Below are 15,561 nucleotides of genomic sequence, written 5' to 3'. Positions count from 1 at the left end.
TTCATTTTAAGATTGATATTCCTACAGTTTGATATTACTATCTACTTGGAAGAGATTTAGTATCAGTGTTGGCTCAGTGATGTTTGCAAACCTTCTCATTAGAATGAATGCAGCTGAGAGAAATGTGTGCATCAAGCACACTAAAATTACTCAAACGTACTTATTGTACTGTTCTTAATGAGGTGTCTGATCATATTATGTCTTTGACACTTAGATGTTGTTAGTCTGTCTTCAGTCAAACCTCGTAGTTTTGAAGAACACCACAAAGCAACTTTTTATATCCAAATCCTAATTTTCCTAAAATCAAATCATTATCATCATCATTACAATTAACCCAATTATTAAAACTCTGTCCACTGTGATTTTTTTTTTTTTTTTTACCACTAAAGCAATTTTCCAAGCAATGTAAGTCACCTCCAAAGGGAAAACATCATGCTTGTCTGACTCAGAGCTTCACCAGCTAGAGGGCAGAGTTGATCTTGAGCCAAAACTGGGCCCATGCCAGCTCTACAAAGCTCACCACTGAGTTGTGGCACTTCAGAGTCAGCCTCATCCATTCTCCTGGCTCAAGACCAAACACATCTGGGCCACTTTGAAGTGATCACTATAAAATTTATTTTGTCATCATGCAGGGCAGAAATAAAGAGCAAGCTGGACCCTGGATGGGTTAGATCACGGTTTTCTCTCTCACCCCCTCAGTACTTCTGACTGCTCCCATCAATCAGAGCAGGCTGAGTCTGACCTTGTTTGCACGCTGGACTACACTCATGACAGATCTTTAAAATGTCTTTTCGTGAAGTGTTCTCTTACTGCTCCCCTCTTTCAGGTTACTGTAGACACAGTAGTTTGCACAAGCAGCGACACAGTGAGAACAGAACTGTCTGAATCATAAAAATAAAAATCCTATCCCTCCTATCTTTCTTTACTAGTTTTTACTCTAATCACAACAACTGTAAATAAGTCGTCTGATTGTCTGACCATATGTAATCCCTGCTCCATTGGACTTGGCTCTATCAACAACACTGTATCCCCATGTCAAAATGTCCCGCTCTAAGCAATGAAAATGAGATCCAGGTTGTAAGAAAAGGAATTCTCCTTCAACTTGCCAGGTGGCTTTGACACCTTCATGCCCTCAATTATCCGTTTGTACCCTTAACCGTCTCCTGCCTGACCTCACATAGCTGCTCCTTGTCATGTAAGCTTTACACAGCCTTTTCTAAGACAGTTGCAATTGTTTTTCCCTTCTACGGAGAGCTTTTACTTGACAGTTTCTTGTTAACCACATATGTGGGGGAAAAAGAGATTCTCTTCATTTTAGTTGACTTAGCGTTTGAGAAAGGCTTAGGCTGTGATCCAATTTCTAGGTCCAATTTCTATCCAGTTGGTGTATGATATGATTTAATCAAATATGCCATGCTGGGTGGAAGGTGGAACTCTCGCTGTAGCCTTTTTCCTGCCTTAAACCCACGATGATGCCCTAATGACGGCTGGAAGGGAAATTGTTCACTCTGTCATGATGCCTATCTGCAGATGCTGCCCTTCTGTACTGAACTTTGCTAGTGTGATGCACATTTGAATGTTTTTTTTTTAAAACATGATCTGCCTTTTTACTAATTTTACTGAAAAGTCCAAACCTCCCACACGAAGTTATGTGATACTGAGCCGAAGGCATTGACAAGATCCACAAGTTCACGATGTAGAGATCTCTTCCCTTCACTTTAGTTGATTGAATCTGATGCCAAACCATCTATGTGCGCTTCATATGTCAATATGAAATCCTCGAAAATGAGCCAACCAAATTCTGCACGGCAGCACATCTTTTCTTCTTATCATCAAGTGGGCAAAGTGCCGTCTCCTCTTCACCATAAAACGATTCCTATATAGGATCCTATACAATTCTTATAAATGATGACATATAACGTTTAGTTGTGTAACAAGCACAGCAATTCATTTGGCTGCGGGCTAGTGATGCAGTTAATTACAGTTGGTATGATGCGTTTAATGGCTTCTTGGAAGAGAGACATGCAGTCAGATATTAGATATATACAGATAGAATTTGACAGTATAGTTTACACTTAATTTTACAGCCACACTTTGTAGCTTAGTTATTTTCATATTTAATGTGACACTATCTGGGCCACATTCAGCCCAGTTGCTGTGTCTGATGTCACCAAACGTAAAGCGCAGCCTAAAGTACAGTAACAAACTACCAAGTCAACTTTGGACAGGAACAGGCACGGTATTGTTTTGCCTTGCATGAGGCCACGGATCACCGCAACTCAAAAATCCTTATGAAAAAACATCATGTCAATTTTACCTTAGTGTCCAAGAAGGGAGGAATGCAAACATTTCAACATTGCAGTTTAAAACAATAATGATACTTTTTAATTAAAAGCTGATTTTTTTTTTGAGGTAAAAATCACAATAAAAGGTCAAGAACTATGTACAAGAAGCGGAAAAACAATGCAAAACCCAAAGGAGAAACAAGCCAAGTAGATTCTATAAGGGTAGCCAGATGCAGTTTGTTTGAGCAGATTAAAAAGCCTGGGGAAAAACTTATTTTAAAAGATGAGTTTTCAATTATGCTTTTAATAAAAGCAACAGATGCCTACTGATGCAAGACTCAGAAGTGATGAAATGCTTAGGACACTGAAAGCCTCATGGAGAGGAGGCTGCAAGGGAGGAAGCAAATGGGTAACAGAGGAGCAATAAGAAATTGAACAGAGATGGAGAAAACTCGATAAGAAAGGGAGAACCAGTGTTGTCAAATGTGGTCAAATAATGTTGGAAACAAGACAAATGATTACATTTATTTTGTGTCACTGTAATTAAATATTTTATCAAGAACGCATCATGACCTTTTAGAATATTTAATTAAGCACAGGTAGAAAACTCTATATGTTAGTACACAAGCTGAAGTGAAGAAAAGAGGCTGTGAAAACTAAAGTGTTACCAGTGAAGATAATTGCATAGGATGCTGAATAAACTGTCTGATTAAATCTCGCTCTTGTGTTTGTGTCAGTCTAAAGCAGGAAACCTGTTTCATCTTCGTCCCTCAAGAGCCTCTGTTTACTATTCAGCAGGATGCTCCCTGTAATAAATGAGACACTTAATTGCCTCAAGTACTCCAGAGCCAAATGAATCATAAAATAAATCCATTTGTGATTGTGTCACCACTGTGCTGACTAAACAATAGGCTGGGTTGGCTGCATTCATTCCATGGTGACGTGGTGGGATGGTTGCATGGTAACTTGTTAGTTGATGAACTGACGTTGTTGCCTTTAAAGCGTATTTCTTTATTTTGTTTGGTTGGATATTCATCCAGGTTGTTTGTGGCCAGTTCAAGTGATGTTAAAGTGACAAAGGCTGTGTCCAATGAACTCGGAGGCCAGTAACCAGCACAGGCTCCTGTTTTACTTGTCCTTAGTTAATTCACTTTACTTCTGACACTACTGCCGCACTTATTGTTAATGTTTCCTCTTATTTTATCTGTGATAAAACTAGCTTCCAAAAGCAATGGCGATGCATATTTTTTTGCAGTTCAAGCATGACCGTATCAAAGCAATTTACATTTGTGTGTCGCGAGATGGGACACACTCTTAGAATCTGTTACTGCAACAGCAAATCCCTGTTCATCCTGTTTTCTTTCACAGCAGAAGAAGAATAAAGAAGAATAAAGATACTGATATACTGTTTATGAAGGTAAACCTCGATGATTGTACGTGGTCATTGGCTGACAGATAGCGTGCTTGTGGCGAACGTGATTAGCCGGGGGCTTTATTACCATCTGTAAAACATTCCAGACTTTAATGTGCAATAGAGCTCTTCTTTCTTTATGCTGCCGCAGCGCACCCTGTTCTCTTCTCATTACAAACATGCTGGCCCCGCATTTGAAAACCTCTCCAACCTCGTCTTGAACGGCACCATCGCCTCCTTGAGTTTAGCAGAGTTTAAGCACTTTCATATGTCACTGTGACACATGCAGGGACTGCAGGGTAAAAAGCCGGGCATTGCTTTCACAGCCAGACGTTTCGTCTGATACTGATGTTGTGATTAGTGTTGGGGACAGCCGAACTTTAAATCAGCCCGTCTAGACAAACTTGCACGAGCATGGCAACATGTAACATCTTAAACATGGATGCAACTGCCCTGTTTGTTGCAGCCTCAGGTGACTATTACAATCACTATGTTGACCCCTTAAAAAAAAAAGAAACTGTACCCTAAGTGCATCCAAGACATAGGTTATAATGTGACTGCATCAGGTACAAGCAGGTGAAGTACAAATATGCTGTCACTCCATATGCATCAACAACATACTGTAAACACTTAACTGACAACTCCTTGGTTTTTTTCTGCATATGTATCTATAAGTACCTCTCAAGGACAAAGAAAGTGGAATGCCCACATATGGATTAGTCTGCAGAACATAGTGGCCATGTCTCCCTGAGTGGACATGTTTAGTAATGTAAAACAACCTGAGAAAAACATCTAAACATGGCTTAATATCCCAATGGGCCTTCTTTTCAATTAGAACAGACAGAATACACCGGTGTTAGACGTGGTCGTCTCCTGGGATTTGATCAAGATCAGCTCAGAACAAACAAATGAGATGCATAATGAAGCCATATGTAAGAAACCTGAGAACGCATTTTCCCAAACAGCTTTTAACCATGACTGATTAAGCTCTGCGTGATTCTACTTGTTTTTTTGGTCAAATTTAAAGCAGGTTTTGTTATTTTTTTCAGCAGAGATATATTTATTTTTATTCTCTGTTCTCATTTAGTAAGTGGCTGCATCACAAACATCTGTGTGGTCCCAATTCAAAAATAATTGTTGCCTACAAAGTATGTCATGTTGGAAATCATAGATTTCCAAGATAGATAGATAGAAAGTTTGGTTAGTTTAGTCAAATTGCACACATTTTCCCTGGGTTTGACTGTAATAAATACTACCTATAGTTAGATGGATTTACACTGTTGTTGCATGTTTAATTATATAATATCAATATTCATAATATTTAACATTTAAAGACCATATAACGTACATACATATAGTGTACAGCTGAAAGATCTCACATTCAATAATATAATATAATATAATATAATATAATATAATATAATATAATATAATATAATATAATATAATAGTTGTAATTGTCCTGACAAAATTAATCCATTTAGCACACCATGCATGCATGCATTTTAATCATGGCCCAGGAATCAAAGCAGCCCTTGTACTATCACAGATAATGTTTACCAGTTACCACAGGAGCTGAAAAGTAATTGAAATGGTAATTGATTCCATTTTTGGAAGTGCATCCCTGATTTGCACTGAGGGTGCTGTGGTTAGCTTTCTAAATGACTGCGAGTGGATCACAGAGGACTTTAGTACTGGAGGTAACTGGGCTGCAGGGCAATCTGTTGCTGTCTGTCTCACTTAGCCAGAAACTGCAGTGGGGAGCTGATACTTGGCTGTGCTGCAAATGATGGGATTACATAGATACTTAAGGGACTGCACCCACCTGGGCAAGTACAGTGCTATATTCCATGTTATAAGGCTGCTTTGGGATGAGTCTCTCACCATCACTAACACTGGCAGAAATGGTCACTATCTATTACCAGATACCTTAGCTATTTTCTCCCATCTTAACATTCACTGTGATCAGGAAACAATCAGTATTCCTTCCTGTGCAGCTACAAGCAGGCCTATTATAATGTCTGATTGCTGAAACATTATTAACTTACATTCCAGGTCGCTCTACAGCCCTTGTAGTTGCTGTAACATCGTCAGTTTTGTCACAATTGCCTTGCATACCAATCACATTGATTGTTATCTCCTCCTATCTGATGTCATAAAATGTTAAGTTTCCTTTTATGACTCTGTGAATGCCTTCATAACAATGATTCGCCAAATGCTCTTTAATTGGAGCCGACTGTTAGTCTCAGGGTGTCAAGGTGGAATCAGTCTGGAGACGTAATTTACTGGCTGGAAGATTATACTTTAATTCAAACGGCGATGGGTACTTTGGGCCCAAAGATGATACCCTTGCTGCTCTGGTTAATTAATGCAGTTTTTCTTTAATTTCTTTAGACAAAGCTAGGTGAACCTCGGGTGAATATACATTAATTACACAGAAATGTGGAGAATTCATTAGATTACTTTGAGATGATTTGATTCTGGAAGTCAGCAAAAGTTTATTATACTAGTTCTTGTTAGCTGTAAATTTGAGTTTTGCATGAATTTTTGTGGAGGCCTGCACTGTAAAACCCGATAAGTTAATAGAACTCAAAAAATTAGTTGAAACTGATTACATAAGAAATTTTGACTTAACATAACTTGTTTTTATAAGTCCAAAAAACAAATGTTATCAAGTGAGTTCTACAAATTAGTTTTAATTGATACTAACTTGACTTTGTAAGTTCTAAATACTGCTCTTTATCATTGTTTTTAACTTGTTATTTTAAGTTCAGAATACAGAACTAATTTAAGTATAGTTAACTCTTATATATCAATTACATGTAACAAAAAATAATTAGTTGCTCAGTAATAGATTTTTCAAGTAAAGCGTACATGTTAAATAAAGTTGTATGCACTCTACTCTAACTTAAAGCTTTGCTTAACTAAAACTCAAAAATTAAAACACAATACTTAAAATTTCTTTTGAAACTGATTACATAAGTTTTTTTAAGTAGTTTTAACTCAATTTGTTAAACCCATACACTTTAACAGTAGATTACATAACAGAATAATAGGCAGTTTCAAAACAAGTTACTTCTTTATTAAGTAACCATCACTCAAGTCAAACATGCTTGACAAAATAGCATCATAAAACGGTGCAAGAAATACTTGTAAACACTTCTAACACATATATAAGTGTTATATATTAACCCACAGTGATCAATGTAATTACATACTATGGCTAAACTTCTTCACATTTACCTAATTTAAAAATGAACAAATCATAAAAAAATACTTCAATTGCTAACTATGTTACAAAAGTGACTGTAGTGCATGTGTACAATCTTCAAGATAATAAAGTCACATCAGATTACTCCACTGATAAAAAGCTCCTTTTTAAGACTCAGCACCCTGGGCCTTAACTTCCCATCATCTAGGCCCATCAACACATTCTGGATAAAGTTAAATGTGTTGGCCAACTTATTTAGGTAGCTCAGATGCAGGGCATAAATGAGTGCCAAAAGCATTACAAAAGCATCACCCAGTGTGGTGCAATCAACAACTACATTACCCTCAAGCACAACTGAAATCCTATCTGGAGAGAAGAATGTTGCTGGAGGTGGAGTTGATTAAGAGGAGTCCAACTGGTCACCTGTGTCTGGTTGTTCAACCTGTGACAACTGAAGAGAAAATAAGGTTACCTTACTTGGGGAACATCGCCTATGGTATCTCCAATGGTAGACAGTATCAATCATATTGAGCCATGCAATAATGGTGTAAGGGTCAACTCATTCAGATGTGGAGAGTGCTGTCCTACTTAACAGGTCGACACAAAATGGGCTATAGTTGTTAAAATGTGTTTATCTGGAATAATTCACAACATTTTCATATTAAAGATTTAGTGACCCAACACACAAATTGTTGCTTATCTCCCACATCCTCTCATACTGTATAAACATCTAATTAATGCCTCCATATTGATCACATTAAATAAGTAAAAATTAGGTAAAAGTACTTGCATGAAGGAAAAGCATGACTTCCAATCACTTCTATTCATTTGGGTAAACAAATCTTCAGAAACTCCCATAACATTATACTCTTTTAGTTAAACAGTCCATGAACCAGGTTGGTGGATTAGTCCAATTAATGATGAAAAAAAAACTCTCTTGTTGATAATTAAATGCAACTTTAATCTGAATGTGATGAAAATCTGAAGGTTTAATGATGTGCCCTAATCACACCAGGCATATTGCACGTTATTCTTTAGCATAATGACATTTGTTTATATAAATGAACTGTTGCCTAAACTATAAACAATGTGCTAACTTACATCTCACATCTTAAGAAATGTTGAGTCGTCCCCATGCAGATATGCAGGAAGAGCTTGAAGGACAGCAGCACGTCTCACATCAACATCAATTTGATCCTTGAGTGTGAGAACAGAACTTGTTTCAGCATGGATGGTAAAGGTCACAGCAAAAAAAAACGTATAATAGTGTGTCTCTTTCATTTCTTTGTGTGGTAAACCTAAGATTCCCAATGTTAGTATGTTCAGGTACCAATTTGTTTAAATAACTTACCTGAAGGTCATAAATCCGGAACAGCTGATGCAGAACTTCAGCTACTTTTCCTGAACGAATGAAGAATGTATGGTCTGTGTTGAAAAAACCACACATAGCAGAATATTAGAATATATATATTTGAACATTTGTTATAAGTTGTTTAATGTAAAAACTGAAAGATAAAATGCCAAAATATATCTAATAGTGGCTGAAGACATAAAAACCATCTTTATACTAGCACAATTCATATGCCAGGTGTTAAGTGAAACTGACCAAGATACTATTGACACAAATAATTACATTTACCTAGACAAATAGATGAACTAAGAACAACATTTTCACCTGTGACTCCAGTTTAAGGGCAGGCAAGCGCTCCAGAATTTCACCAACAGGCAGGTCGTCACAGACGACCTCTTTCCACAGCAGGGCAAAGGTGGTCTGCGTTAGCTTAGTGCTCATAGGAAGATTTTTCTCAATCTTCTGAACTTCTCCAACAATTTGCAGTCTCAGTTGTTCAAGGCTCACAGCATCTTCACTTCTTGGGAAGTTAGGAAGGAAATACACTTCGGTCTTTTAATGTTAGTATGGGGAGCTTGTTTGTCTGGATTTTTTTCTACTCCTCTTGCCTGAAAAGTAAATATAATCTCAGTGGTGGTAACACAAAGTTTGCACCTCCAAGTCATTTTACTGGTTTCAGTGTTCTGTACTGAAAATGCACACAGCTTACCTGATTAAAAACTCCACCAAACAGGTGCTTCACTTTTAGCCTAAAGAGAGAGAATATAGAAAATTTAACGAAATTGAAATGTTAAAACTCTTCTGACACTACAGTAGAAACAATTGATCATTAATGACAGATACGCAACAATCCACATAATAAAATATTTTAAAAATCATATCACCAAATATGAAATGACTTATACAGAACAGACAGAAAAGGCTGATTTAACAACAACAACGTTACTTGTTTCATTTAATGACGCTCAGGTTATTCACTGAACTGATTCAAACCTATAATTTACATGATTTATAAAGACTTAGCTAAGCACATGTTACAACTCCTGTCTCAACATGGTCGTTTCACAGAGCCTCTATGTCACCGTTAGCTACTTAGCTCAACACAGCCAGACATGTATGAAAATTAAACCTGAGTAAAAAAGTGACATTTTGACCTCAAGAGCTAACAAAAACATTAAGCAGCTGATTTGGCGCCATGAACGTTAGTTACTTGTTAAAACTGCAATATAAAGCTAGCAGTTAGCAATATAAAGCTAACTGCTAGCTTTATATTGCCAAATATTAAGCTAGCAGTTAGCTCGACACACAGCCTCCCAATAAACAATTTATTCTACACAATATAGAAGAATCAGCTAAAACACCGTTCACCTCTCATATACATAACAAAATACTGAGACTACAAAAGCTAATGAATCAAGTGAGACGACGACACCATGTTTCTTAACTCACCAGAGAAGTGGCTCAGAGTCAGAGTCGGTCCAACTGCGACAGACGCGGTCAGTGGAGTGAAGGTTCGGTCCGGCAGGAGATGGTGCTGCCTGTCTGACCCGGTCCGGCAGGAGATGGTGCTGCCTGTCTGACCCGGTCCGGCAGGAGATGGTGCTGCCTGTCTGAACCGGTCCGGCAGGAGATGGTGCTGCCTGTCTGACCCGGTCCGGCAGGACCTGGTGCTGCCTGTCTGACCCTGTCTGACCCGGTTCGACAGGAGCTGGTGCTGCCTGTCTGACCCTGTCTGACCCTGTCTGACCCTGTCTGACCCGGTCCGGCAGGACCTGGTGCTGCCTGTCTGACCCTGTCTGACCCGGTCTGACCCGGTCCATCAGGAGCTGGTGCTGCCTGTCTGACCCGGTCTGACCCGGTCTGACCCGGTCCATCAGGAGCTGGTGCTGCCTGTCTGACCCGGTCTGACCCGGTCTGACCCGGTCCACCACCTCAGTTCACTTTCTCCACAATGCGAGCAAACAACATGGCGGACTTTCGCGCGCGCTTCGAGTTTGAACCGCGTGACGTCAGACAGAAATGGTCAAAACATTTGAGTTAAATTACTAAATTTACTCAAAGAATTTAATCAGTATAAACTTAAAAATAAAAAACAGTTCAAATGACTCAAAATATTAAAGTTAAATCAACTTTTTAAAAATGTTGAGTTAATAAAACTCAGTTCATTTGACAAGCTTTTACTGTTCGGTCTTACAGTGTGTGAAAAAAAAACAGCAACAAGAATAATAAGTAATACACTTTGATCTGATCTCTCTAATAACCATACATTTCCAGGGTAGTCACCAATGACAGTGCCAACACACTTTTAACAGCCTTTCATTAGAGATATTCAGCTGTTTTTGTAGCGAGAGTCATGTAAATATCATGTTCAGTAATTCTGCGCAGACAATTTTAGTTTACAAACTTTTGCTTATTTAGTCATTTGTATTTAATGTTATCTGGAACAATAACACTATGCGATTTTTGTATTTTTTTATTTCTTTTTTAATATTCAGGTATGGCATATCATTGAGATGTCGTTACTTATGTCGGTTCATATTGGAGGTAACGCTTGTATCCCTGGTCATGAACTTTGCAAGCAGAACTCGCCACATCAAATTGGCCAGTCACTCAGTATTACTGGCTCTACAGTGTATAATGGCAGCTAATGACAGTTCAGCCTTGATCTGCGCTCTTTCACTGACTGCCTGTTGTTGGTAATGACTGAGGGAGCAGCGCACTGGGCAAGTAAAGAGCATGGCAGGTTGTGCAGGAAAGGTCTCTCTCCGAGACTGATAAATGTTAATTACTCCACCCTGACATCAGCTGACAGCACAATTCAAACAGAAAGATGAGCGCCTGGTGATGGAGAATGGGAACGTAGTCTATGAACTTTATTTGCACCTGTGATTGCGTGTATTTTATGTGAATTGTTTGTCTTAGTGATCACATTGTTTTTACTTTTATTTGTTTTCTGAGTGTTGAAATGGACTTTATCGTTTTCCTTCTGTCTTCCCCCAGTAGTTAATGTCCATGTTGTGGTTTATTATCATTCTGGACTTAAAATAAAACAAGTGAAGAGTGTGCGTGCATGTGAGTTTCATGGGGTATTAACTACAAATCCACAAAACTCAAATGCTTAAAAAAACCAAAAAGAAGTGAAATGAAGAAAACGTGAACAGGACAACAACAACAAGTATTTCTTCAGTGTGGCAGCATATCCTCCATACATTTCTCCTCGTGAATCAATATAGATCAGCTAACAGCCTTGCTCCAAGTTGGCTCAATGGCAGCGGCAAGGATGTAACACAGCTGATCAATACTTCAGTGATTTTGCCTGGAAGAGAACACATGCTCTGTGTGTGAACCATCTGACGTAGCCTCACAAAATACTAATCAGAAAAGAGGTAGAATCACAGGAGTGAACCCCTTTTCTTTAAAATACCTCACAGTCAGCTCCAGCTGAGTGTGGCTGCGAGAAAGAGACAATTAGGGTGAAAGAGACAAAAAGATGAATCATCTCTAGAGACGTAAGTATACGGTTGTGTATAAAAACTACCATCTGGGTGAATTGATCTTAGTGATTTTGTGACCAATTTTCTCATGCCTCTTTCATAAAATATAATAAATCACATTGTGTCTTAATGTGGGAAAATAATAGTGGAGGTGGAGATGAAATATGAACATGAAGGTCAAGTACAGCCAGTAGTTCTTTTTAGATTTGGACATTATGAATATTATCATGTTCATTCCATGGCCACTTATCACAGTTAAAAAATAATAATTTTATCTTCTGTCTACAAGTATCTTTTTTTAAACTATTCATGTAGAAGTATTCATGTAGACAGTTTAATTAAATGTGTAACCACTTCTGGAGAACAACATCATTGAACTTGAAGTTAATGTCACATAGGTCTACGTTACCTTTGAGGTTGGAAACTAATTGCTAGTCTATGGCACTTTGCAAACAATCACTGCACACACACATTTTCAGAAAAATTATGGTAGAGAGTTTGTTTTGACTGTTATGAAATGGGAAAGTGACAAAATCTGCACCGATAACACCGTAGTGGACACGTAGACGTGGAAATTAATTGGCCTTTTTACGCTTGATGTTGATCAGTGGTAAAACCATTGACCAGAACTTTGAGATGTCCTAATACGCCATGTTGTAATGGAAATCTCTGTTGCAACCTGAACAACTCACAGTGAATTAAAAGTTTGTCATGTGCTCGCTTCACTCCTCCAAACTATTTTGTACAAAGGTTGAAATGTGCAAGTTGAAATAAAAAAAAAAATTAAAATATTTCTTCATCAAAGACAACATCCAGGTCTCAGCAACAACTTTTACAGGTCAAGAGCACTTTGTGTCCTTTCCCCAGCGCTTAAACTGAAACATTTTGGAAAACAGTTAACAGAGACATTAACACATTTTTTAAGAAGACAAAAAAAAAAACTTCTTACACTGTCACACCTAAAATTCATGCTGTTAAAAATCCTTTCAAAGCACGAACAGTGGATAAGGTGAACCAAGATAGAAAACTTTAAAATAAAATCATAAAATCATTCTCTAACCTTGACCATCAGTATAAACTACTGGGTATTAAAAGAAACATAATAAAATGTAGGATAGTGATATAATAGAAAAACATGAATCAATGAGGATAAACTTACAACCTTATAAATGCTGGAAACACCTACACATTTACGTACTGTGTGACTTGTATTACTGTGCTGGTTGTGCAGTGTTCCCACACTTTGGTCCAGCTTTCTTCTAGCCGGACCAGGTTTAGATCTGTTGACTGAGTTGGCCAAGCCCTCACAGAGAGTCCCCATCATCGCGTTTCCACCTCCACGCTTCACTGATGGTGAAACTTCTCTTCCAATTTGCCAACCTTAGCAGGGGCTCTCCACTCTGCCTGTGAGGCAAGCTTATGAATCTCCTATGCACAGTGTCTGTGCACGCTGGTTTCTCTCTTGTTTTATTCAACAATGCAGGCAATCTGCTGTGTCTTCTGTCCCGATATGATCCAGCTGTATGTGCTACAGCCGGATCCAGTCAAACTCTGCAGTTGCGATGAGAAACACTGACGATTAAAGCAAAGCTTTACGTCTCACCGATTACAGAATCAGTGCTGCTCTTTTGATTGAAGATGGTCTTTTCCTTTTAATGGAACATCAATTCAAACAACACATTACATTTCCTGATTCTACATCTGTACAACCTCTTCTTTAGTGTTTAGCGTGTGGGTGTTTTTCTATGAATGGATCTGTAACAGAAACCTGCCAGCCAGTTCGGAGATAAACATCTTCCATGGCTGTGATTTAAGCAGACAACAGCTTGGGCTTCTTGGACGCTGTATACAAATCAGTTTGCATGCTGGCAAAGAAGCTTACAACATGCAATAAATGTGCAAATGAAAGCGTGTTTGACTGCTTGCCACCTACACCTTTTTTGAGGATGGATCGATAGGAATCTGACACCAACCGTTGCCATCGACAACCTCAACATGAGCCATTTGATCAGTGACTTGCAGGATTTTCACATTTGTTGTTTTGTTTTTTTTTTTCCCATCTGCACGTGTTGTGCTAATAGAAAGCTTTGTGGTGTGATAAATCCGCATGTTTGACAACATGTTCATTTCACTAATGGCTCCATCCAACTGTTGCTGCTTCTCTGTGAATTTCCTTGACGCTGTCTCTGACCTCTTTGGTCCTTCGCGTGCGTTGAGGAATACCTAAAATGTGTGTCACACTGTGAGGGAAGACATGTTGCACAGCTGCGTCTGATCTTTTATTCATAGCACATCTTTGTCAAAGAGTGTATTCCTTTACACACATACGTCAGGACATTACAACATTGTTTTTAAATAATGCCATTACTGTGCAAAAATGTTTTCTTCTTTATCAAATCAGCTTCTGGCATGAGCCAAAATTAATGTGTCTGTGTGTATGTATACACTATGTATGCATAGTTGCATGCTCTCTCCATTTAGGAAAGTCCAATACCTAGTGCAATAGGAGGAAAAGAGAAAAACTGGTGAGTTTAACTGTTAACACTGCAGCTGGGCTTCCAGCTAACCTGCTGCATTTTAATGTTTTATAATGTGCACTGATAACTGCTGTTATTGTTGTGGTGGACAGGGTACAGCATGGACACGCTGATCTGTCTGTGACTAGGCAGCCCTGTACACAGCAGGCTGATGCATTGTATGTTCTGACACCTGTCCATCAAGGCAAGGAAATATGACACTGGCTGTTTACCAGACGATCTGTGCACATGGGTCTTTAGCTGTACCGGCAGCAGTATATGGCGAACATGACGTGTTTTCTGAGGCTGTCAGAAGGATGTCAAATGCAGAGCTTCAAGCAAACATTGGTGTTGAGATCTGTTCATTTTAATTGTACCCATGCCAGATGGAGAAGCTTTTCAAGGTGGCAATGGGAGCAGACTGGAGAGTCACACCTACTAGACTCACAAGCTCCTCAGAACAAAACACAAAAAAGAAACAAGCATCCCAAATGACTCACATGGCATTATGCAGCAGTCCAGCTGCAGGAGTGGGTGTCTAGGATGAACAGAGCTGTGTCAACTTAAACTAGACTGTGCACACTGCTAAAAACCGTGTTACTTTGGCTCACAAATCTGAGAAAATGTCTTTAAATGTCTTAAAATTTGTGTGTGTTTGCAGCCAGCTCCGTTAGGACTCGTCTCATTCACTGCACAGACAGTTCCAAATGTTCAAAAGAGCTCGTAGTACGGTTTGCAGATCTTTTGTCTGTTTTTTTTTTTTGCTTTCTACTCTTTGACTTTTGGTTCAGCAACCCTCAGAGGCTCTTCAGATGTGCGTGCTCTGCATGAGTCCTAGATGGTTCCCATACAGAAGCTTTACACATGTCTACAGAGAAAGATGCCTTAAAGTAATTATGTCCCAGCGCTACGAACCTGCAACTGCAAATACATTTAGTGGAAAATATAATAACTGGATGAATCATGTTTCAATGCCAATTGAATGAAGCTGATTAATTCTGCCTAACAACACAGTTCAGATTAAAAAGATGTGTTATTTGTTATGTTGGGTATCAAAACCACGATACCGTGTCCGGTGAAGCCGCTGAGAGAAGCAGAGTGGGTACTTAACACCGCAACATGATTTTGTCCACGTACGTAAAACTCACCAATGCTCTCTCCTAAAGTCGTTATTTCAGAGTTCAAGCCGTAACCCCTGTTGTCTAAAAACGTCTGCAGCTTTCAGTTCTCTCTGTCCTGTTGCTATTCCAGACACGTCTGAACTCTCTGACACCCGTCAACTCACACGTGTCC

At 38.8% G+C, this 15,561-nt stretch overlaps 1 long non-coding RNA gene across 1 annotated transcript; it reads right to left on the bottom strand.

The window, feature by feature from the left end:
* Positions 1-6,756: 6,756 nt before the first annotated feature.
* LOC113147842 lies at positions 6,757-9,813 on the bottom strand. The gene is made up of 6 exons (XR_003297403.1): positions 9,708-9,813; positions 8,968-9,007; positions 8,583-8,866; positions 8,259-8,332; positions 8,009-8,104; positions 6,757-7,358 (listed from the first exon to the last, which is right to left on the bottom strand). It is a non-coding gene; the product is annotated as an uncharacterized LOC113147842 (long non-coding RNA).
* Between the last annotated feature and the right edge of the window lie 5,748 nt (positions 9,814-15,561).

The sequence above is a fragment of the Anabas testudineus genome, chromosome 22, assembly GCF_900324465.2.
Source record: "Anabas testudineus chromosome 22, fAnaTes1.2, whole genome shotgun sequence".
NCBI classification, from domain to species: domain Eukaryota; kingdom Metazoa; phylum Chordata; class Actinopteri; order Anabantiformes; family Anabantidae; genus Anabas; species Anabas testudineus.
The sequence above is the reverse complement of the archived record's forward strand: the minus strand, read 5'-3'. Positions and strand labels throughout refer to the sequence as shown.